A 26553-nucleotide genomic window follows, 5' to 3' on the forward strand; every position below is an offset into this window, starting at 1 on the left:
AGTGTTCGGCGCGGTAACTATGAATTAGTAGTCAATGCCATGCAAATGAGGCAGGTAATACTGAATCGCAAACGTCCCGCCAGATTAAGGATGTACCATACGGAGCAGCGCTACAACACCGAGGAGTGGCTCACAGGTATACATGACATCAGCAGTGGGGTGTGCCACCGTAGCTGTAAGCACATTGGAGCAATGCAAATCTGGCCTGGCCGTTGCTAAGCAAAGCCACAGGACAGGGGTGGGGAGGTAGGTATAGCATTGTTTAGCTGAAAGCACATATGGTACCCGAAAGCGCATGTGTACAGGGATGAAAACATACCCAAAACCCAGTAAGCAGATGCACGTGCCACACACCATAGCACAAGCAGGAAGGTCAGGGGAAGAAAATAAGGAAATGCCTCAGTAGGGTAATTGGAGTACAACTGAGCAATTAACACCTATTAACTCACAGTGGGCAATCGACGGCAGCTGACAAGTCTGCTCACAGAAACCAGCAAAACAGGATAGGGGAGGTGTCGGATTGCAAAGAAAGGAGAACTGTTATAGCAGAGCAAAGCAAACCTGCAGTAGACTGGCAATAGATCACATTACGCAAGATAAGCCAGGTCTAGGAAAGTACAAATGAAAGCAGGCTGCTGGATGCATGCCAGAAAATGGTAGGTGAAACGTGAAGAAATGTAAAGGGAAGGGCAAGAGGTAATCCACGGCAGCCAAATGTAATTCAACACCAAAGGCACCACAATAGTAGTTCCTGTCGTAAAACACATGATACCCTGTAGCTACGATCATACATACACACCCTATGACATCATCGGTGTTCACAGCACAATAGTATAAAGTGTGAAAACACCCCACACACACCTGTGTATTCCCAAACACTGCACCATAGGTGTAAATATATGGGGGAATTTTAAAATGTACATGTTGGGAGCTGCCATAGCTGTGATTTATCACCATGTTTTAGAGACTGATGGTGTTGTGGAGGATGATGCTGACAATCACCGCAGACCCCAGAGGAGGAGAAGAGTGTTCAGACCAAGGGTAACCTACCAGGGGCTACATGATCTGGAGTTAGTAGAGTGTTACAAGGTGGACAGGGACATCTTACAGCAAATAGTTGAGCTGTGCCGGCCACGCCTGAGATCCAGAAACAACAGAGGGGAACTTATCCCAGTGGACACGAAGGTATGTGTAAGCTTGCGAATACTAGCCACAGGTACCTTTCAAAGGTCAACTGGAGATATAATGGGGATCTCACAGGCATCAGCATCCAGGGTACTACACCAGTTCCTGGATGCCATGTTACCACATGCCAATGAGCATATATACTTCCCCCGAATGCAGGAGGAGTTGGCCAGCAATATGTGTCACTTCCACCATGTGGCACACTACCTGGAGGTACCGGGTGTGATAGACTGCACGCACATACATATCAAGTCACCAACCGATGAGCATGGTAGGCGCTACATAAACTGCAAGGGATTCCACTCCATCAACTTCCAGGTCGTGTGCAATGCCCAGGGCATTATCATGGATGTGTGTGCTGGCAGCCCTGGAAGCTACCATGACTCCCATATCTGGCATGCCTCACAGCTGTATCAGGCATTTGTCAGGGGGGACATCCCACATGGCCACCTTGTGGGGGATGCTGGCTATGCACTGGAGCCGTGGATGATGACTCCCATCAAAAATGCACACACACCTATGCAGGAATGCCATAATGAGGCACATGCACAAACCAGAATCATCATAGATCATGTGTTCGGGATGCTGAAATCGCAGTTCCGTTGCTTGGACATATCTGGTGGAGCCTTGCATTACTCTCCAGGCATGTGTGCCCACATCTTCATAGTATGTGCCATGCTACATAATATGATCCTGCGGTAGCAGCTGCAGCAGGGACAAAATGGTGAAGGCCCTCATAGCCCACCGCAATTGCCAAGGCCATCACAGGCACAGAGGGATTCAGACCACGAACACCCTGTGCCAGCCCCAGTAGGCAGACGGAGGCGTGCCCAATATGCCTATGCCTTGGAAAAGAGGGAACGTATAGCACATACTCTGACAGTGTAGGCCCCTACGGACTGACACACCTCTCCACCTGCACACACAGTAAAATGGATGGCACACACACACGACCACCTGTAAATTGTAATGTATAGGTGGGCTACTGTGTGAATCCTACATAGGCAGCCCTCAACCATTGTACACACAACAGCTATTGGAACAAGGAATGTCAACACCTGAACAGTACACGCACCTATCAGCATATGTTGGTACTGTGTGTATAGGTTCCCAGGTACATCAGTAGGTACATGCCCGATTGTCAGAGGCCATACATCAATCGAGGCAAGCAGTGTCTGCTATCGCCACAACATCGAGTAACCAACTGTCGCTCAGTGGAGCAGAGGCAATTGCGGGATCCCATGTGTGTAATCACTGTTCCCCACACACTCTGCATGGATTCCCTGGTGTGTTAACGAGGGTCTCCACATAATGTAATCATGGATGTCGTGTCAAGGCATGGGGTGTACCCATGACAGGTATCTGTCACCCCAGCATGCTCCACCTACGGTCGTTTGAAGGTGTAGCACATTATAGTGTGTGGCTCACTGTGATATACATACCCAATGCTGGAGCACATCCATTACACATCACATGGACATACCATTAATAGGACTCATCCATATGTAAACTAACTGAGTTACCCATGTGATTGCAGTATGGAGTAACAGCCGTAGTATAGTCCACATACAAAACGCTATAACATGTATACAAATCCCGGATGCCCAAGTGGTAAATGCAGTGACCATTGTGCATGTTCCTGGTCCCACGTCCTGCAAGGGATGTAATGTAATCCCGAAGGCACAAATAATGCATGTCGGATGCAGGTCAGCAGATCATGTTTAGCACACGTTAGCGGGAATATGCATTGCCCAGTGCTGGTAAGCGCCGTTTAAATATGACTATACGGATATGCGCGAAACAGGGCTAAGCTTCTCTGAATATCGCGCAGATCACGGTCAGTGATGTCCAGAACAGGTGAAACCAGCATTATTCACCCCTGTACTAATGGTGCCTGCTCTGAAGGGTAAAACGACCACTGCCAGGAGTAGAACGCGTAATCATGTACACAATCTCCTAACACTATGGTAGCCAAGATGTACCTACGGCAGGTGTGTAATGTGACAGGTTCAAACACAAATGTGCGGAGTCCAGGAAACAGTATACACTGACAAGTACACAGTGAAAGGTGTATTCTGCCTGTCATTCACTCTGTCAGATATATATATATATATATATATATATATATATATATATATATATATATATATATATATATATATATATATATATATTACAGATAGAAAGGGTGATAGAGAGATATATGTTGATATATACGAGTCACCGATATCTGCAAATATATAGATAGGTCAACGACATGTACATAACCATGGAGGTACAAATAAATAGGATACTGCCAACTATGGAATGTGTCACATACCGACATGCGTAACCACGAGGCTGAAAGACTGAAAGAACACAGTACCGGAACACTAGAACCGCGAGTAATATTATCATGATATGAAGGGACATTTAGTTACCGCTGCCAGTGTTGCGGTCCCCATAGGTACTGTCTTCAACTGTGTTTGTGATTGCCGTAGTCTGTGTATGTGTGTGTTGAGGGTGCCGTGTGTGTTTCTGTGTGACTGTAATGTGTGTGTGTGTGTCTGCATCATGTGTCTGTTAGTGCTAACCCCGAGGTAGAACATTTCGGTTGGTGTGGTTATAGCTAGCCGTAGGCATACGGTTACCACCTGTCCCACATTAGAGGGACAGCCCTCCCTGGGCAGTTGTGTCCTGACATAAAACATTAAAAGGGCAAATGTCCGAGATTGTAGGACATAATTATGTCCCATATATTATGTAATAGTTGCATTAAATAGTTATGCCTGTATGTAAGAAACGTAAATGATACATGAAATATGATAAGTAGCCAAAGTCCTACAAGAATAAGTATGTATTCAGGATAAAAGTATGTGCTATCCTGTGTACTGACCGTGGGTATGTGTCGGCCTGTAAACACCGATGTGTGTCCTGCAAATGTCCCACTATGGCCATTTGAAAAGGTGGCAACCTATGCCAAAGAGGTTCAGTTACCAACACAACTGCAATGAGTGCAAATATCTGGGACAGAAATACACGGGACAGCTGTCATTTAGTAACATTCCTTTACATATCACTGTATTTCCAGAGGTATGGAAGTATCAACCTCACCTGCATACTATATAGAAACCAATTAACAATGGCCCAATGTATATGCCCGTAACAAAAGTCTACTAACTGATAGGACTTTAATTAGGGAAGGAGCCCACACACATATATAGAATATGTAGAAATGCAAGCCCCACAAACCTGTATATGATACGTACACCCACCTACATCCCCCACACATGAAACTACAGCAATACAGATTGTAATAACAGCACAAACATCCACTCACTCAATTACATCTGCAGAAGCGTTAACATACCTTGTGAGAGACACATTTTTAAAGGCGCCATGTGAAATCGTAGCCGTTGTATAATGGAACAGACGGTGATGTTACAGGTTTTGTTTGCAATAGTCCCTTATCAGATGGTTGAGATGGCAGGTACACTCACATGTACAACCACATACTCTAGCCATCACACGCAATCCACGGGGGACATGAATCCAAAATATCTGTGTCTCTACACATAGCAGTTGCAATTACACACAACAAAACACATACAGTCTGTCTCCCCAAAGGTAGGGCAAATGGGCAACACCCAAGTGGAGAATTCAATTATACCCCACTGTTGCCGTGTAATTGACGAATGGAGTAGCTGTACAGCTGATGTGCATGTAATAATTTACTCAGGAACACCAATTGGCGGCAGGAAACCACGTTACAGGTATCGACGTATATAAGGATGACTTGCCAGACATTCAAACCGTATGCTCATACCATAGAACTGTTTAAACAGTGTAAGAGAGATAGTTACGAAAGTTTGGAACACTAACAAGGTATGTAGAACATTCAGTATGTTAGTGTATGTATAGCCTGTTTTGTATTTAATTAAAAGTGTCCGCAATGCATAAAGTGGGAAAAGGTATTATGTAGTGAAGTCTTGCTGAGCATAGTAATGCTTGTAGAAATTGTGTGTCCTGCAGTGGGCCACAAGGTAAACATCACAGACACCACAAGGGATGCTACATGAGGGCTTTAAACAGAACAATTCCATACTACCCGCCATCAGTGGTAGGGTATGTCCAACAAGTACGTGCCATAGCAGGGGATAGTAAATGTTGATATACTGTCACAGTAGGCATGTGTATGGACATATAACGACAATGACATGCCTAAATTGGTCCTGCTGTGCAAGTATGCTTTGCATTATGGGATAATATGTAAAATATGTGTAATGTACAGTATTGTAGGTAGATATGTCAGATATTCTACACAGCATAACAGTCATATCATGCATACCAAAGGTATGGCCTGTACAATATACAATAACAGGATAGATATGGCTTGTAGTCACGGGACACTGTAACAGCATGAAAGCTAATCGAAATGGAAGAGCTACTCAATTAACCATGCACAAAGGACATGTAATAGCTTCACAAGTTCATAGTGGGGTACTATGCTGTCTGGCAAGTCTATGTGTAAGCCCAACTACAGTGTTCACACCAGCGGCACCTCTCTAGGGTAGTGTCCTGTCTGTGAACAGCAGAGCCATGTGTTACCTGCACCTCTGCACAGTACAGCCACTGCAGTGATCCCTGGCGTACATGTGTGCCTCCCATCCACCAAGTGAGGTATCACATGAACAGTGCTACTGAGTGTTCCTGCGTGATGTACATGGGAATCATGTTCCAAAGCATGGTGAGTGTCTGTTTTGGGAATGTAACCCTCAAGCACATCCCACTCATCATTGCGTGTGTGCACATATCCATGAGCATGTTGCTCTCGGTGGCTTTTGCTTATGTCGCTTATGTGGAGTATATCCATGAATATTGTTGTGGACATGGGCCCTGTATGTTCAGCAGAGGTCACCCCTGAGTATGCAGTATGCAAATGTGTACAGTTGTGGTGTCCATAGTTCTGCCGCATACGTCAGCCTTCGGAGCTCAATAATCCTCATGGTGTGTTAATGTTGTGATATGTAAAGCCGTAGCTGTTCTGTAAGGTACACCCTAAACGGGGTGTTGTACCCTTGAATGTGTGTATACGTCAGGAGTTCAGAGGTACAATGGGTGCCTATGTTCCAGCTACAAACCCAGTACAGATAAGGGTGGCCACGTAGAAGGATATCCATGCCACATTGGCAATATGATTATTAAAGGAGTGTGTGCTACATACGTGTGTATTACAATCACGTACAATGTGACATGTATGTAGGGGACTACCACCTATGTGATGGTCAGTGGGTGATTAGTGTAATGCAAAGGGGATGTTCATGCACCTTGTGTCATGCAGCTTGAGGCCATGATATTGATATCAGGTATCCGTCACAGTGACACCCTTATGGAGGAGTCAGTATCAGCTGGTGGATCAATCATGGCACTTTGTATGCAGTTGTCTGGAAAGCTAGTCAGGGAAAGTTCCTCTCTGCTAGCCTGTACCTCAGCGAAGCATATACCGAACATGAGGGGCCCGATGACTGAGGACTGTGGTATGCCAAGTGTAACTGAAATACAGTAGGTACTATGGTATGCTACCCTCATTGTGTGGGTCCTGTCCGTGAGCCACTTTGCATAACATCCTGAGACATAGGGGTCGATGTGCAGGAGGATGTGTATGTTGTCAATACCAGACTGGAGAATGGTGCTGAAAGCCAATGAGAGGACAGTTTAGGCTGTGTGGACCCCCTTACTGTCATCAACTACCCTGGTAACTGTATCAAAGAAGTCCACCAGGTGTAGGAGCCATGCTCTTGCCCTAACAAGTCCAACCTGGGTGGCATCAAAGGACTGGAGCCCACCAATGTCTCTGTGAATGACTTCCATGATGATGTGCCCTATAGCCTTGCAGAACAGTCCAGTCAGGCGTATATGGCAATAGTCCCTCTGGTTCATTGTGGCGCTACCTGTGTGGAGTGTGATAACTGTTGCTGTGTGCCATTCAGGGGCCACAATGTCTGATACAAGGCTATTACTGAATCTGGTGGCCAAGTGGGGAGACATGTCGTTCAGACTTTTGTGTAAATCACAGCCTGGGATGTTGGACGGTCACATGGAGTCAGTGTTCCAGGCCTTAGAGAGTGCAGGTTAGTACTGTGTAGCTGTGACCGCAGGGACATCGCAATGTTCCTTCATGGATTGTGGCCCTGTAGGGAGTGAGAGGGTATAATGTTAGCATTGAACCCATCTGCCAGGATGTTGCCAACATCACTTGGTTCTGTAATGTTCCTGAGTAACTGTCGTATGTCAGAGCAGATGCGGGTATTGCCATTGACTACTGACATACCTCCATAATGCCTTGTGGTACACCCTGGAATGTGTCACAGTAATGTTTACGTAGCTATGTTCAGAGTATGTGATAAGGAATCCCGTAGCCTTACTGTGGCTGACCAGTGAGCTACCCCACCCATGGGATTGTACTCCACTTTGCAACAGCCTCCACCTTTTGTTGTACATTATGTCCATGGAACTGGATCCCCAGAGTGGCGTCCGTTATCTGGTGGGTACCATCATGGCTCTGTTTGGAATAGCATGATCCATGCAATCGTGTAAGTGTTAATGAAGTGCACTAGGGTATGTTTCAGTGTTTGTATGTACATTGTCCATCTGCAAGGGTGTCATGACATTTACTACTGCTGTCATAAGACGTCTGTAGTAGGAGTTGTAGTAATCTTGTACTGTGTATGCCGTGAAGGGTGTGGTGCCAGGATGTGGATAACAAGGGTGATTAGCATATGTTTGGAAACCACCAATGAGGGGATAACCCCAGGTGTGGACCACCAGTCACATGTTGGTAGTGTCCATGTCTGGGATATTGTTGGTCTTGGAGGTGGTGTGTATGGGTTGATCCAGCCGAGTGGAGGTTATGAATCCCAGACAGCATTGGCCTAATGTGTCTGTACATGAGTGGCTATCCCAGTTAAGTGTGGGGTAGTGTCAGTCTCAGATCAGTAGTACCTGTCTGAACCCTACTGTCCAGTACACCAAGAAATGAGGGCTGGTAACCATGGGGTGTGTTGTTGAATCCGTAGCATGTTACAATGTGTATAGCAGTTCTGGCCACAGTTAGTTGCACGTGGATCACCTCTGATGCATTGTGTTAAGTAACTAGCCAGGAGGTGTGTACAACATAGTGGAATATGGGAACACCTCAGCCGTGGGTGTTCCGGTCCAGGTTACATGACTGAAAGGTGTGGTCTGCATATACATGACTGAAAGGTGTGGTCTGCATATAACCTGTCAGTGCAGGTGTGCTCTGCGGAGCCTAGAGACAGGTCCCAGTCACTGCAGAGATATTGAAGTGGTCCATTATAAGGAGTGCCTTGCCTGCATGCGTCAGAGATGAAGATGTCAAGCATCGAGTCACATGACCCCATGTTTTCCTTGCCTGTTCCCGTTCTGATGGTGAATGTTATTGGAAACTGTGCAAGACAGGCAGTATAGGAGCAGCAAGAGCCTTACATGTTATCTGTACTCCCAGGGATGACAGGTGCAGGTCATCTGTGCCAAAGCATCGTGTTTTGTTGACCATGTCAGTCAAAGTGGACAGATACTGGATGCCTATGGAATGACAGCAGAAGCATAGGCAACTGTTGAAGTGAAACAGTCAGTCGCTGTACAGTGGTATCAAGTCCAGATGAATGCATAATACTCCCCAGGGCTTGGCCGATACCTTCAGGGCTACAAGACCGGTGAGCTATTGCATGTCCCTGCACATGTAGTCTGTGAAGTTGCATCTCAGGGCAGTCACACTAACATGGAGAATGACAGTCAAATTGTACCTGGTGAGATGTGGCATGGGTGCATAGGTTATGTTGCAGAACCAGTTACCCGACAGCTAGATGTAAGCGACTATCGCCTTGTGTAGCCTGCTGAGTGGGACATCAGTGTGACCACCTACAGAGTCACCTATGACTGGTGTGTTGTGTATGTTATAACACCCTATTGGCTGTATGTGATGGGCACACATGAGTCTGTGGGCTATAAGTTATTGTTGTTGTGTTTGGTGATGGGGCTGCCTTTGGTGCCTACACAGAGTATGGAGAGGTTCTGCAAAAGTTGTACTCATACTATGTGTGGCCTGTGGTGGTGGAGATCTTGTGAGACTATGTGATGAGTGGGGTGTGTTGCAAATGTTACACTTCCCCACATGACTGCCAGGTTCAGTCTGGGTTGGTGAGAGCATTACCCCCAGCATGGCTACATATGTGCATCTCCCACACGCTATAGTGTCGTATGTTGGGATGTGAGCATTGACTATGTACATGAGACAATTGCTCTTTTGCCACATGTACACCATATTCATCATATAGACAGGCAATAGCACTGGTACGTGACAGTTGGACATGCCTGTATATTCAACCATGTCTCACAAGATATGTGAGTTACGTGTGTACAACAGCTGTTGTACTGTAAGCAAGCTGGAAATCTAAGGACAGACAGTGTACTTGTGAGAAATGGTTTGGAATGGGTGCTACATTAATTAGTAGCTCATGAAGTGCTTATAAGTTCTGAACAAGTGCTGAGCATGAAAATGCAATACAGATAGTGTGTTGGATAATATCAACCCACAAGTGGTGAAGACAGTCATAATTGGAGGCATTGCACTATTACCCTGCTGAGTATGGTCTGCAAGTCAATTAACCTTTATCAATGTAGATATTAGCAGTACAGACGTAAATGACAGTACAGATGTTTGACTATATGTACCTGCGTATGTCACAGGAGTGTTCTACCAGTGGCCTATTGACAGAATCAACACTAAAAAAGGTATCAGAGTGACATGTGCATATCACACCAGTGGCAGCTACAGTAAAACAGGGTTAATGTGTTTTACTCCCCCCCATTGTAGCCCATACCACAAAGACAAATGTGAGGCATCTGTGTATGTAAGGATGTGAATGGCCATGACCTATGAGCAATAGCTGTCTCAGTGTTGTGGACAACATACAGAATGGGCTTTGTGGGTGAGGTGTGTGACATATGTGCACAATCTGACAGATGATATTAGCATTGTCACCGCTAGGTGAATATCCCTGTACCCATTAACTACCATCTAGGCTGCGGTCAACATTATGGACACTGTGTAAGGGATGGTGCTGTGCAGTTCACCTCCCTGAGTTGGTGACGTCTCCAGGCCTATTAGGTTGTCATACGAGGCATCCATGTCATGACAGGGTGCCATCCATGAGCATGGAGATCATTGGACAGGCATACACAGCACTCGGGTGACCAATATTGGATCACATATCACCTTTTAGGGGTGTTGGCCATGCGTGGATGGGCGATACCAGCCTTCACAATCCTCACCTCCACTATGCAGCATGCTGGCTACCTTGCATAAAGACATGTGCTACACTATGATTTTGGACATGCTACACGTACATATCCTGATCTGAAAGACATATGTCATAGACAGCCACCGTCCTACTACTAGGATCACCACATGCTGGACAGATCCCTGTGCCATACATGTGACATACTCCCGCCATACCATGCAAACCTGTCCATCAAAGCTGCACATGTCATCTCTGTCATACATGGTGTGATGACCGCATGGTAGATGTATTATCAACTGTCTGGATCAGTAATGTGGCACTGATTCTCATCGCGGTGGCAAAATGGCTGTTGGATGCAGCTAGGAAACCTTGCCCGTACATGCTATAGTTGATAACCATCCCTACGAATGACGTCCGGGTAGCCATTGTCCCATGTCTATCACATGTGCAACACAGGTGATCCATGGCAGAATGTTGAACTGCTGTACAGTGACGTGTAGATGTATATGGCAAAACACATGCATGTAAAGGTTTCCATGCGTATGTGTGCATTGTCACTGCTCAAGTCCATTAAGGCAGTGTATGTGCTGATATGTGACATATACACAGCATGAAGGTCAACAGCATTACTGTGGACACATCCAGGCATGTGCTGATAGGTAAGAGCACCAGTGCAGGCAAACAGACATGCCCACATCATGACAGCATTCACATGGAGTTTGAACAATGTAATGAGGTGATACACATATATGGTGATGATATCCAATGCATAACGGGTGTTACATGTGTGTGACACAAACATGTCAATTGTGTCAGTGTCATGATGATTTGCAAAGATAACTGTGCAGATGTACTAGATTTAATACAAATGTATGTACAGCAGTATCTCTGTACATCTCTGTGATACTGTGACCTGTCACCATCATTATGTCTTACAGATAATGCCTCGTTCACACCTGCCAGTGTACAGCCACCAGGAGGATGATGTCCTCATCCCGTACCTCCATGAGAACTATGAGGTGTTCAGCCATGTGCCACAGCATGCCCAGCAGCGTGATGACCTGTGGCAGGACCTTTGCAGGAGGTTTAATGATGTGGGTGGCCATAACCGCACCTACCAGCAGGTGCACAGACACTGCACGGACTTGATATGACATGCAAAACAGCGTGCCACTGCAATCGCCAGGGAACAAGGTGGAACAGGTGGTGGGCCACCAACCCAGCCCCCACTCACACCCACCGAGGAGCTACTGGCCAGTCTGGGGACACCCTCAGAACAGCATCCACAAACACTAGCTGCCATCATGGAGGTGGGTGTCTCCCAACCAATGAGCCTAGTGTTGCATGGTAAGTCAGTACTGCACATATGACTATTATATCCCATTTAGTTGCATGTGTCACTGTACATTATGTAATGTACCATCATATGCAAGGTATGTTTACACACATGCTGCATACTACAGTATGCTACCCTGTGTATGCACACATGTGCATACTATATGCTATTGTACAGGCGAATGCGTTAACATGCACAGTGCACCCTGTGGCTGTCATACAGTCATGGATAATGTTCAAACTGCTGTGTCACCCCTATACAGGTACCTCTGGCGTGCCGCACAGACATCAGTCTGTTGGAGGTGAGACTGTCATCAGTATTAGGCATGTCAAAGCATAGATCTATTCACCATGTGGTCAGTTAGCACTTGTACACTTGATGTTTGGTCCAGTCACGATATACAGGTCACATCTCCCATCATTCACACTGGCTACCCATGTGCAATATATACAAATGAAATGATACACCGACATGAAACCACAGTATCTGTCATTGCTACATGTGTGGACAGCTGTGCATACAACGGTGGAGGTGTTGTACAATGTAAGCTTATGTACTATACATTGGAACAACACATGCATGGTACGCAAACAGTACCACACAGTGAGCTGGGATATGGGCAGCCCACAGGAGTCACCATTGTGTTATATGCCCCTGCAATGGGTGCACACATTGTGATGTGCCATGTGACATGTCCCAGACACATAGTGGTCTGGCTGCAATATTGTCACACTATCCCATAACACATACCCCACATACCAAACATACTACCCGTTGTCTGCATAGCCCTGTGGATGGTGACATATCTGACATCTATGGGTGTATGTCATATGGGACAACACAGACATGTGAGATAGATGGCCATCACAAACATTTGGCCAACACATGTTCACACATGGCCATGGGGGATGGCCAGAGACATGTAGCCACACAGTAGATGTGATGTGTATACACCCTGTTGCACATTGTCCACACATGGTCCAATTATAGCCTTAGTTGACTGACTATACAGTTGATGTGGTACACTGGACATCATAAAAGCCTGTGCACAGCTAGTGGAGGTGTCACTTAAGTCTACCATATAAGATGTGTTGAACATCACAACTGTGTCATAGCATGACAGTAGTCACCTGCACAGCTTCCACAGACATTGACACCACATCAGGCCACAGATAATGTATATTTCCCTTGCTGCTGTAGGACATCACCGTTAGCTGTGCACCTCGTGTGTGTGGTACATCAATGTCATGTGGGACATGGTGAATTGACAAGTCTGCCATGTGTGGACATGGTTGCCAGGCAGCTAGACTCTGTTGTAATTGTGCAGGGGTGTCATCTGTAGGTCTTCCAGTGACCTGTCATGTGGCGCAGCATGGTTTGGTGTGTATACACCTCAGCATCGTGGGTCACAATCCACAATTATGTCATGGGTATGCATGCAGTTATGGCTATGCAATGTGTGCATATTACGCACTGTATAGCAATATAGACGCCTCATGATGCCATGCAATGGCACAGTGTCTGTACTTCACACTGTATAGCAATGTAGACAGCTCACACTACCCTTCCATGCTCATGCACATTTGCTAAACATGCATTCTATCTGTAGGGCATACAGGCAACACTGCAATGTGATGCCCATTACAACGCTGTACATGTGTCAGGACACCATTGTGTCAGACATGTATGCATGTTAATGCACACATCAGCAGATTACATGTCAAGGTCACTTCAGCCATGTGTACTGTTAACCTGTTCTGGTCCACATGATGTATCACGGGGATGCATGCTTACTACCATGATTGTGTGAACTGCATGGCTACTGATATGACACCTGCTTGCTGTTGTGTGCAACCCAGGGACGTATGCTAACTAACACTATTAATGTCTGACCTGCATGCCGTCTGCTGTATCACATGCATGCTGCATGCCGTCTGTCAAATCACATGCATGGTGTGTCTGTGTGTGTGTGTCTGTGTGTGTCTGTGTGTGTATGTGTGTGTGTGTGTGTGTGTGTGTGTGTGTGTGTGTGTGTGTGTGTGTGTGTGTGTGTGTGTGTGTGTGTGTCTGTGTGTGTGTATGTCTGTGTGTGTGTGTGTCTATTGTAATTTAGAGTCTTTCTTTGCATTAACAGGTGATGTAGGTGCGTTACCCTCCTGTGGTCCATCTGATGTTAGTGTCCCCACAGATACTAGCAGTGATGAACATATGCATGAGGTACAGGCAGGGTTGTCAGGGGCTGAATCTGTGCCAATGGTTGCCATCCCAGCTATGTCCCCCTCTTCCCCGCACACAGTTCTGCTGCCAACACATACCGCATCACCAGTGGCCATAGAGGAAGGACAGTCAGCGTCTGTTAGCATGGAACAGGAACATGTGGTGGCTACAGAAGGTGTGTCTCCACACCATGGTGTCAGTGTAATGACTGCAGATGTGCCACACAGGCATGTGGCCAGTGCTGCTCGTAGAGGACCTCTGGCAGACATGCACCTGCAGGACAGAGTGCAGCAGCTGGTGTCACCAGACGCATGTTCCAGACTGTAATGGTGGCACAGGCACATGCTGAATGGCAGAACAGAGAAGGGCAGAGGCTGCAGAGGGCTGCTATCCGTACTCTAAATGACAACATCCAGGCACTGGCAAATGCTCAACAGCAGATTGCTGATGTTCTGGACAGGCGATTGGGTGACATGGTCAGAATCCTTGACCGTGGCATAGCAATCCATGAGTGTGAGCTGTCTGTGCTGGAACATCTGGTAGGAGTGAGGCGTAGGCCACGTGGATGTAGGCCAGCTACACCACCTAGTGCAGGTCAACGTGAGCGTGCCACCTCACATGCCCGCTCCCATAGTGCCGGTAGCAGTAGCAGTGCAACTGGTGCTGCACTGTCCACACCAGGACACAGCAGGCCACGTGGACGTGGCCATGGACGTTCCCAGCGGGGACACGGTTCCAGTGGACATGTGTCATCAGACAGTAGCCAATCTGTACCGCTGCCTGGTAGTGCCCGTGCAACCCCTGGCAGGCACAGGTCACGTGGCTGTGGCCGGACACAGTGAGCTGTACACTTGGTCTGTACAATCTGGAGCTGTCAATAGTACCCCTGTGTAGGCCTCACAAAAGGCAGAACTGTGTGCACACATACACGCACATGGCAAAAACATCTGTAGGGCACCGCAACACCCACATGCATAATGACCACACATGTCCAATCAGATCACCGGCCCTTACCCACACACATGATGTCATCCATTGGTGCAGCCTATGCCCCTGGCAAACATTATCACCCTGTGCATATGATGAAGCCTGTGCCGCATCCCTGTCATCCACACCATCAGTGCAGAGACATGCTCAAATGGTCTGATGCACAGGGTGAACAGAATAGTGAGAGAAGTGTATATTACATTAGTTGTGTACTGTTGACATGCACCAGACATACCATGTAGTACAGGTTTATCACGCATTGTTATATGTTCACAGTATGTGTCTTGGTAACAACAGTAGCAGCATGTTGGGAATGATGCCCTGGTTCCCTCCTTATGGTCTACTTGCATGTGCCAACAAGTAGCATTGTTTGCAGTTTCCCATGTGTAAATGTGGAGTACTCACAGGCACGTATGGCAATATCAGCATGCTATACATAGCCACAACCTGACTGTTGGAAAGGCTAACATACCACAGATGTCCACACATCTACTGATCCAGAAGCATGTGGGCTGTTTAATAGGCTACAGTGGCTAGAGACGTGACATCCATACCAGGTCACATCACAGGTATGTTGACATGGTGTGAGGGGTGTACACAGCGGTCCGGCCGATGATAAAGTTAGAGGCCACTTGATAGCATGAGGCCTCACTGTGTAGCAGTAATACCCTGTCACATTACAGGAACATGCCCACACTCACGGGGTCAACAACACTATAACGCACACTCCATAGTGTTGAGGTGAGGACCCTTGCCTATGTGGTAATCACCCTCACAGTACTGTGCACCCACACAACGCGACACAGAGAATGAACATGTACAGGTAGCCAGTAAGGCTGAGATCGATGGCATCAACAGGGTAGTAGACTGCATCACCATGAGGGGTTAGTGATCCTGTCTGTTCTGTATGGTAGCATACACCCTCATTCCATGCACCAGACAGCCATACATACACACACACACACACACACACACACACACACACACACACACACACACACAAACACACACACTGTGGAGTCCACAAATGTCATTCACATATGGATAGCTGACATGTGTGTGATACACACACCATCCCTGCCTACATCATGCTTTCTACACTGCAGTATGTACAGATCACTACAACAGTGTACAGGGGTGTGTAACAATTGTGATGTACTCCCAACTATATGTGGCATATATGGTCACACAGGCAAACACACATAGGTTCACAGGTTCATAGGTAGGTACTAGGCTATCGGCCCAAGGGCTTATGCAAGCCTAGCCAACAAGGTTCCCTGGCTTATGCCACCCAAGAAAGTTATTTTCCTGTGCCACTGATGAGTGATCCACAGAAGTGATTGTATTCCTATTTCCCATCCACTCATCAAGATTTTTCTTGAAGAGTGCTAATGAAGAACTTTGCTTGACATAGATGGGTAGCCTGTTCCAGAGTATGGGAAGTCTCTGGGATAGGAATCTATCCCTCCAGCATGTCCTGTTTATTGTGGTGACAAGGTTTAGGTCCCTAGAGTGTGTAGCTCGGAGGGATTGGGATTTCTTTAGGTGTAGCATGTCCAACAGCTCTGGGTTTGACATAGCTTTATATGTTAGGCAGAGATCACCTCTGAGTAGGTGATATGGTATGGAGTAAAGCTGGAGCTTTTTGAGGCGGTCAGTGTAGGGCATTTGTTTGAGTCCAGTAATCCTCTTTGTGATGGCAGTACTGTGAATGATACACCTGCTATATGATCTATATGATGATACGTCTGACAGACATGCAGCTGTACTGGCCGCATTATGTGTACCAACGCTACATCCGGCAATCGTGCTGCTATATGCACACGGGAGGATGTCAGTGTTACAGGTGTCAAATGACTTACAGTCAGTAACACCCGACCGCTGTGTAGGTTTTATGTCTTCACCATCAAGTAACAGTAACATAGCGTACTGTTTGCACATCTAATGGTAGGATGGCGTGTGACACACCTGTGAGCCATCCCTGGCAAACATCCATCTGCAAAGGTGGATCACCACTTTATGTACACACATCCATCCATACCTGATGTACATCCTACCGTACTGTCAGTATTTCACCATATACAGGAGTCAGTGATGGGGCTGCATTGCAACTGCATGCTGTAGTTAGGCACAGATGAATTACATACATCAGCTACTGCACATGCATGGTAGCTACATGCACACCACTACATGTACATGTGCGTTGGTCCTACATGCCTGTCATGTAGCCATGTTTGTATACATTGCAATTGGTGGACATGTGTGATTACATACATAACACATGGACTGATTTATGATATGATGGGTGTCATGGGTAACTAGTACAGAGGGAATGTGTCCTCAGTCAACATTGCAACCTCATGTCCTGTTAGCATTCAACAGCCATGGACCTCCCTTCCATTTGCATGCATGTGATTGCTGTAGCCACTTGTCTGCATGGAGGACAGCAAAAGCTATGCTATGTACATATGTGTTGTGTGTGTGTGTGTGTGTGTGTGTGTGTGTGTGTGTGTGTGTGTGTGTGTGTGTGTGTGTGTGTGTGTGTGTGTGTGTGGTCCATGCACATATCCACTGTGATTACATGTATGTCATATCCAAACATGTGTGTTCTTTGGTGTACAGCGACAGTCATCTGTCACAGCTGTGTAAGACCCAGGGCCCCTGTTATGTGTAGAGCCGACCTGGTCATGTACAGTGGTATCATTGCATTGCATAACACATGATGGAACCCTGTCAGTACATGTGTAGTCTGCACAGTTGCTGTAGACCTATGTACAGTCCACTGGTCATGAGTCACACGGTGTTGTGGTAATGCATGGCTGTGTGTTGCTGGTCCAACGACATGGTGATGTCTGAGGGCTACATAGTAGACTGTGGCGTTTACCTCTGTGATCTGCACCTGAGACATCTGTGATGGCTCTTGAGTGTGTACTGGTCAGTACATGTGAGTGGCCTTCATGTACGTGGGGACAGTAACACCATACTGTGCCCTTCCGTGTTTAGAATCCATGTGCATGCAAGACAGCCCTTTGCTACTGCTAAGTGTGTGAGCATGCCCAGTACACCATTGTGTAGATGGACACACGGTACATTCCAAACCATGCCCTTCCGTATTTAGAATCCGTGTGCATGCAAGACGGCCCTTTGCAACTGCTAAGTGTGTGAGTATGCCCAGTATGCCGTTGTGTAGATGGACACACAGTACATTCCAAACTATGCCCTTCTGTGTTTAGAATCCATATGCATGCAAGACGGCCCTTTGCAACTGCTGTGTGAGCATGACCAGTATGCCGTTGTGTAGATGGACACACAGTACAGTGCATGCAAGACGGCCCTTTGCAACTGTTGTGTGAGCATGCCCAGTACGCCATTGTGTAGATGGACACACAGTACATTCCAAACTGTGCCCTTCCATGTTTAGAATCTGTGTGCATGCAAGATGGCCCTTTGCAACTGCTAAGTGTGTGAGCATGCCCAGTACACCATTGTGTAGATGGACACACAGTACATTCCAAATGGACATGTGATACTAAGTGTGTGAGCATGCCCAGTGACACCTTGTGTCGGTGATGTGCCTCTGTGTATGGGCATGGCCATTGACATCCTGTATAGCGATGGTGGTCATCCAGGCAATGGATGTCCATTTTCCACGTCAGGATGGATGCCTACATTGAACACACTGGTTGACTGTCTTGCAGGGTGTACTGTCTGTGGCGCGTCTCGTATCTATGTAGTGTTGTAATAGTGCTCCGTAGATGGGCAGTTGTCCCACTCACACCACTGCCGTGTGTTTGTCTACGTCTAGCTTGGGACAGTAATATGCTTTTAGACTGCTCACTCTCTATACATTCCCTATCAGCGTCTTTGCCTTTGCGGATGATGTCATCCACCTAGAAGTATGCCTCTGGGAGTGCTGTGTTCCAGTAATATCAGTAGCGTGTTCTGTAGCTGTGTAATGCTGTAGCGTGATTAGGTAGTTAGGTGTATGTTCGACTCCCAGCCCTGCCAAGTGTGTGTGTGTGTGTGTGTGTGTGTGTGTGTGTGTGTGTGTGTGTGTGTGTTTCCAGCTGCCTGGGGACAGAGTAATGCTTTTAGATGGCTCACTCCACATACATTCCTTATCAGTGTCTTTGCCTTTGCGGATGATGTCATCCACCTAGAAATATGCCTCTGGGAGTGCTGTGTTCCAGTAATCTCGGTAGTGCGTTCTGTAACTGTGTAATGCTGTAGTGTGATAAGGTAGTTAGGTGTATCCAGCCCTGCCAAGTGTGTGTGTGTGTGTGTGTGTGTGTGTGTGTGTGTGTGTGTGTGTGTGTGTGTGTGTGTGTGTGTGTGTGTGTGTGTTTCCAGCTGCCTGGGGACAGAGTAATGTTTTGTGTCTTTGCCCTTGCGGATGATGTCATCCACCTAGAAGTATGCCTCTGGGAGTGCTGTGTTCCAGTAATCTATTCTGTAACTGCGTAGTGCTGTAGTGTGATAAGGTAGTTAGGTGTATGTTCGACTCACAGCCCTTCCAAGTGTATGTGTGTGTGTGTTTCCAGCTGCCTGGGGACAAAGTAATGCTTTTAGATGGCTCACTCCATTCCCTATCAGTGTCTTATGATGTCATCCACCTAGAAATATGCCTCTGGGAGTGCTGTGTTCGTTCTGTAACTGTGTAATGCTGTAGTGTGATAAGGTAGTTAGGTGCATGTTCGACTCCCAGCCCTGCCAAGTGTGTGTGTGTGTGTGTGTGTGTGTGTGTGTGTGTGTTTCCAGCTGCCTGGGGACAGAGTAATGTTTTTAGATGGCTCACTCCACATACATTCCCTATCAGTGTCTTTGCCTTTGCAGATGATGTCATCCACCTAGAAGTATGCCTCTGGGAGTGCTGTGTTCCAGTAATCTCGGTAGCGCATTCTGTAACTGCGTAATGCTGTAGTGTGATAAGGTAGTTAGGTGTATGTTCAACTCCCAGCCCTGCCAAGTGTATGTGTGTGTGTGTTTCCAACTGCCTGGGAACAGAGTAATGCTTTTAGATGGCTCACTCCACATACATTCCCTATTGGCATCTTTGCCTTTGCGGATGATGTCATCCACCTAGAAGTATGCCTCTGGGAGTGCTGTGTTCCAGTAATCTCGGTAGCGCATTATGTAACTGCATAATGCTGTAGTGTGATAAGGTAGTTAGGTGTATGTTCAACTCTCAGCCCTGCCAATTGTGTGTGTGTGTTTCCAGCTGCCTGGGGACAGAGTAATGCTTTAAGACAGCTCACTCCACATACAGTCCTTATTGGCGTCTTTGCCTTTGTGGATGATGCCATCCACCTAGAAGTATGCCTCTGGGAGTGCTGTGTACCAGTAATCTCGATAGCGCATTCTGTTACTGCATAATGCTGTAGTGTGGTAGACTAGACAGGTAGGTGCTCGATTCCAAGGCATGGCAGTTGTGTGTGTTTGGCAGTTAAACCGTATGTGTTGGTATGTGTGGGTGGCTAGCTGCGGGATGTGTTCAGTTTGTTTTGTTGCTGACCTATATAGTGTCCACAGCCCGCATATTCTGCCAAGACACTGGGTTGTCAACACATACATTCACCAATAGGTCTGGTGAGTAACTGTCAGCAGCCCTACTCTTACCCTTGATACAGTCTGAACTGTGTGACGCAACATAACACACGTGCCTTGATAGTAACAACACTACATGATGCAGGTGGCACAAGTAGTTTCCTTTTCATTCCTGTCTAATGCATTGCTGTCATGTGGTCTGCTGTTGTGATATAAATGCCATATCTACATATGTGTGTACATGCATATGTGTGTGTTGTATATATATATATATATATATATATATATATATATATATATATATATATATATATGTCCATGTATATATGTATACAAATAATATATATGATATATGTAGATGTAGAGGTGGACATAGATGTGAACATATGTCTGGGGACATCAGCACTATTGAATGTTTGTGCCGGATGATCTGTATGTGATAACCTGGGATCTATGTATATCTGCCATGGCGTGGTGGTAATGCACATCGTCTGTAGTTTGCAGGGCCACGGGTTGTAGTCGTGTAGACAACAGTTATTTTGTTGCTGGGAAGACCATGGGACATCGAATATGGTGATGGTAAGGCACCTGTTGCCAGTTGTGTATGGATCTGAGTGACACTGAGCAGTGGTTAATAATGTGGAGGTTCGGTATGGGTCATATAACTATTCATTAGAAGACTATACTATGCAGATGAGGTTGACTATGGTGTATCACATTTATCGCTAGGGTGTGCTGCTGTTCCCTGGAGTGTATGTGTGTAGTCAGCCGGGTGCAGGTCTCGAATATAGTTGACAGCATGGGAGGGGGGGGGTCAGGCATACTGTACGTACATTGCAGAACTGTGCCTCGGGAGTGCTCCTGCCTTAGCACACATAATCTAGGGGTGTGTCTATACCTGCCTGGTGACATTGGGAGGGATGACAGTAGTGGTGAGGTAGTCAGGGTGTACAGGCTGCACAAACAGGTGTTGATCAGCACAATCAGCAGATGACATGGCCAGCCCGCACATGAACAGTACGTTAATGCGAGCAAGCAGCATACACACAGGTTTCATCCACACTCTACACCACCGGTGCATACCTGCAGGGACATTTCACAACACAGTTCAACCGAATGACACGGGCTGCAGCAGGCAGCATATACCAACATGTGCAGGAGGCTGGGGCAGTGAGGATGTATATGCTGCTGAACAACCCTTACTGGGGTGACATAAGACTTTATAGACCGAGGGTGACTTACCTGGGACTACATGGGCTAGGGATGTTGGAGCACTATGGGGTGGACAGAGACCTCCTACAGCAGCTTGTTGACCTGTGCCTGCCACACCTGACACATCAAACAGGCCGAGGGAAACGCATCACAGTGGATACCATGGGATGTGTTGGCCTAGGTGTACTAGCCACAGGTACCTCACACAGCACAACTGGGGATATTATGGGTATCACACAGGCATTTGCATTCAGAGTATTGCACCAGTTCACAGATGCCATGTCAACACATGCTAGTGAACACATACATGTCCTCAACACACATGATTAGTGGACCAGCAATATGCATCTGTTCAACCACATGGATGACTACCCTGGGGTACTGGGTGCTATAGCCTGCACATATAGCACCACCCAGGGAGCGGGATAGGGCCTACAGTCACTGCAGGGGCATACCCTCCAACAGCTAGGCCATATGCGATGGCCAGGGCATGAGATTGAATGTGTGTGCTGTCTGCCCTGGAAGCTATGATGTGTCTGATATATGGCTCCTGACACAACTGTATCAGACCAATGCCTATATGGACATCCCCTACAGTCTCCTAGTGGGGGATGCTGGGTAAACACAGGTGTAGTGGCTGATGACACCCATCAGCAATGCACACACACCTGAACACTCACACCATACTGAGGCGGATGCACAGGCAAGACATATACTTGTGCATGTGTTTGGGATGCTCGGTTCACAGTTCTGGTATCCGGACACATCCGTTGGAGCTCTGCAGTATTCACAAGCTACATGCATACAAGTTGTTATGGTATTTGCTATGCTACACAATGTTATCCTGCAGTAACAGTTGCAGCAGGAACAGCATGGGGCAGGGCCACACAGCCCAACACCACTGCCAAGGCCTGTACAGGCACAGTGTGACTTGGTGAAGGAACTACCTGAGTAGGGCACAGTCTGTGAAAGCCTGTGCACAGTATGACCTGCCCTTGGCAAAGAGGCAACACAAGGCATATGCACTGACACAGTAAGTACCCACGGATTTCCCCTCTCTGACCCACACACAGTACAATGGATGCCAAACATGACAGTACCTGTGCTCGGCCATGTATAGGAGGTGCACTTTGTGCATCCGACATAGGCAGCACTCCAGAACCGTCCTCTAGTATGGAACACACCCAGGGTATGTCTATTGACCTAACAAGTGGCAGTTGTATTAGAAGTGCATTGCTATGGTATGTATGTGAGCATACAAGTGACTGTGGTGGCCAAATGTTAGGGCAGTAGACAGTACACATCCATAGTGGCACCATGACCTCTGTAGCACATACAGGGATCACAATGGTAGCCTGTAGTACACAGGGTGTCCTACCCACTGCAGATTATGGGCTGACCATCATGTGAGTCCGTACAGCCCACACACGTTCCATGCAGCTGGACAGATGTGGACCAGTACAGACGAATGATATACGATGGCCTATGGATATGCCCAATGAATTACCCCAACCCCCTAAGACACACACAGATGACAGCAGGCCAGGCAGTTTGATGTAGGTTGTGTAAGCTAGGACGTCCAACACCACTGTGCTGGTAATTAAAGCTGGGAACTGATGTACCCTGGTATCCCTCCAACCAGCAATTTAGGTAGGTCCACACACTGACATGGAGTACCCGGCATACCAGTACAGTAGCGGCAGATGTGTACAACTGTTGGCTGTGCCCACATCACACCTATACATGTGAGAGTCATGTGCACCACCCACGGTGCTGTGTAGGACTGTGGTTGTGGTTGCATGTCCCCCCACACTATGCAGACATGTAGCAACTGTCAATGCCACATGACCATTAGCTACCCTGCAGACACAGCATGAGACCTGTCTGCGTAGAACCGAGGGGTCAGCAACACAGTACTTACTATCTGGACATGTGACACATGCAATACAGTTGACCATACTTTGCATGCTCACACACATGACGGTATGATGGTATTGTCGGTCAACAACATGCGCAACAGTCATACTGGGTATGCTCACACACTGAAACACAGGATGGCCAGGCATGCATACACCAGTGGTCCGGACATATCTGCCAGTACATAGCTATACTGTTGGATGTCTGCACTGTATGGTGTGTGTGTAGTCTATTGTCTGTACATATGCCATGGTCTATTGTTAATTCACATGAGCTATGTGCGCAGGGTACTTCTACCATCACGTGTATAGGGCGGTTCTTTGTTTGTGGACAGGCCGATGCCTTTGGATACAGACCAGGTAAGGCACAGTCCAGCAGGTGGGAGCTGTTGTGCGTGGGTTTGCACAGTGTTAAGCACTGCTGACCTCTGGTCACAGCACCTTATACATGTTTAGACTCCACATTTCTTTGACAGTGCACTACTGGCATACTGGTAGACAAACACGCTTACAGCCACTCGCTCTCTGACATTTCTGCTTACATTTGTCACTCATGCTGGGTGTGTGCGATCCCTTGTGATGCGTATTACATCGGACTACATGACTACAGTATCGGGTATGTGTAACCATTTTGCGACGGCAGGCCTGTCCAGTGACGTAATCATATTATATGCGTGTTCCTCATACGATCTGCTCCCATCTGCCTGATACATGGGAACCGATACTCTGCAATGCTGACATGTGACTTGAGTTTGTTAACGCAGCTGTCTGCCAAGTCATGCTACCGCTTACCTACTGCACGTTGACCACCTTTCAGATTGCACGACGGGAGACTGTAGGAGTGACACCTTTCCCACTTTGCATGGGACAGTCCCTCATCACACATCTCATGTGACAATACCAGAACTCTCCACCAATCGGGGACACATTTCTGCAGAATCAGGGACAGGTCAAGAAAAATCAGGGACACTTTTACAAAAGTAGTGCTATTAACTTGACACATTGACAGAATCAGAGCATATGACTTAATACAGATATTCTGAAGTAACAGTTGTTTATAACTCTTACTTATTGTCATTAGTCAGTAAGTGTAATTCACCACCTTTCCTTCAATAGCCACTAATTTTAGGAGAGATTAAGAAGGACAGAGTTAGACCTTCAGTCAAACTCAGGGATGTACCTGACATTCAGGGACAGTTGAGTGGTATGTACAATACTCTAGCCATTACAACTGTCCTGATTAGGGGCCCTTCTCATGTTGTAGGTGTATGTACTGGTTGCTTGTTACAGGTCTTGTATACATGACACGTCGATATGTCATATGTAGTAGCATAAGCAACTATACTGCTGCTAGACTACGCTTTGATTAGTTACAATATGTATATTTCTGTACTATGCATGGCTGTAGCTATGTTCTGCCCTAGTATATCTGACAGTTCTACAGAGCAGGTTCCACTTTGGCCATTCAGACTGGTGGCGGCCCTATAGACCCTATATGTAGAGCTATCACATGTGTCAAGGCAACACATACCCACAGCCAGTAGTAAACAGACGACTTCCACGGTTTGCATACTTTAAGGTTATTCATGTAGCATTATAATTGATAATACTGTTTCCTATTACATGTAGCTGTTACTGATACAACAAATTGATATCTGACACCACTACACACACTATATAGCCTCCATTCCCGAACTCACAGGCCATGTGCATAACTGTCATTTTGCAGGACACAACTGCCCAGACGGGTGTGTCCCTCGCAGGCGTACGGGTGTTGAACCTCTTCTATTATGCTATCATCTACCTGAGGTGGTCAGCAAATTATGCACTTTCCGTCAGTAGCAGAACTCACATACCAATGGGTGTGAATGAACACTGTATCAGGAACAATGCAGAACACCTCATGGGACACATTTAGACGATTGGTTCTATTAACCAGACACATTCACAGTCACAGAGCATATGTATTAATTCACTTTTGTTGAGGTACATGCTACTTATGACTCATACATGTTGTCATCTGTCATTACCTGTATTCCGCCACCTGTTCACCTAATATCACTAGTTCTGGTAGTGTTTAGTTGGACTTTGTTACATTCTGATACATAACTATGGACGTCCATGCTAATCGGGTACACGGCACTGTTTAGGTCTCTATGTATTCCCCCGATGGTTTACAGACTATCCGGTAGATGTGCTCTTCAGGTTTGGGAGGTGTAGGCGTATGCTATGCCCACATAGGAATATTAATGACTTCCACTGGGCGGGCCTACTACATCTCTGTCAACCAGCACCTGCACACTTAAGCCCATTAATGCATACCCATGGTCCACCTACCTGGCACCCCTCTACAGCAGTCATGACAAATACTTACTGCGAGTGCAGCTGGGGTATGAGCACACCCCTAAACATTGCCCACTCTCCCCATCTCGGGACACATATCGTACCTTTTGTCAACTCATGTATTATCACACTTGCACAACCTACTGTTCCATGTACACCTACATCCTGCTCATAATAATGTCAGCAGATTCACACGTACCCTGAATTTTTGGGGTCCCGCAAGGGACACCGTTATCCATGTTTAAAGTGTAGACCTTGCAGAACTCTCCCACTGGTCCTTTCCTACTGGTATTTTGGACAGCGGCAGTGTATTGATCTGTATTGCCTGTCTGTATGTCTGTCCATCCTAGCTGGGCGATGTGGGGTGTACAACGTTTATTTATTGGACCTCCCAGTCACATATGCCCGGGCTGTAAATATGTTACCCCTAATTGCTGTGAAGTAACTTATTTATATACATGTGTATATCTACACTGACATATATATTTTGTTTTGTGTGTATGTGTGTATA

Source organism: Protopterus annectens, chromosome 2.part1 (assembly GCF_019279795.1).
Source record: "Protopterus annectens isolate FY-2018-M chromosome 2.part1, PAN1.0, whole genome shotgun sequence".
NCBI lineage: Eukaryota > Metazoa > Chordata > Ceratodontiformes > Protopteridae > Protopterus > Protopterus annectens.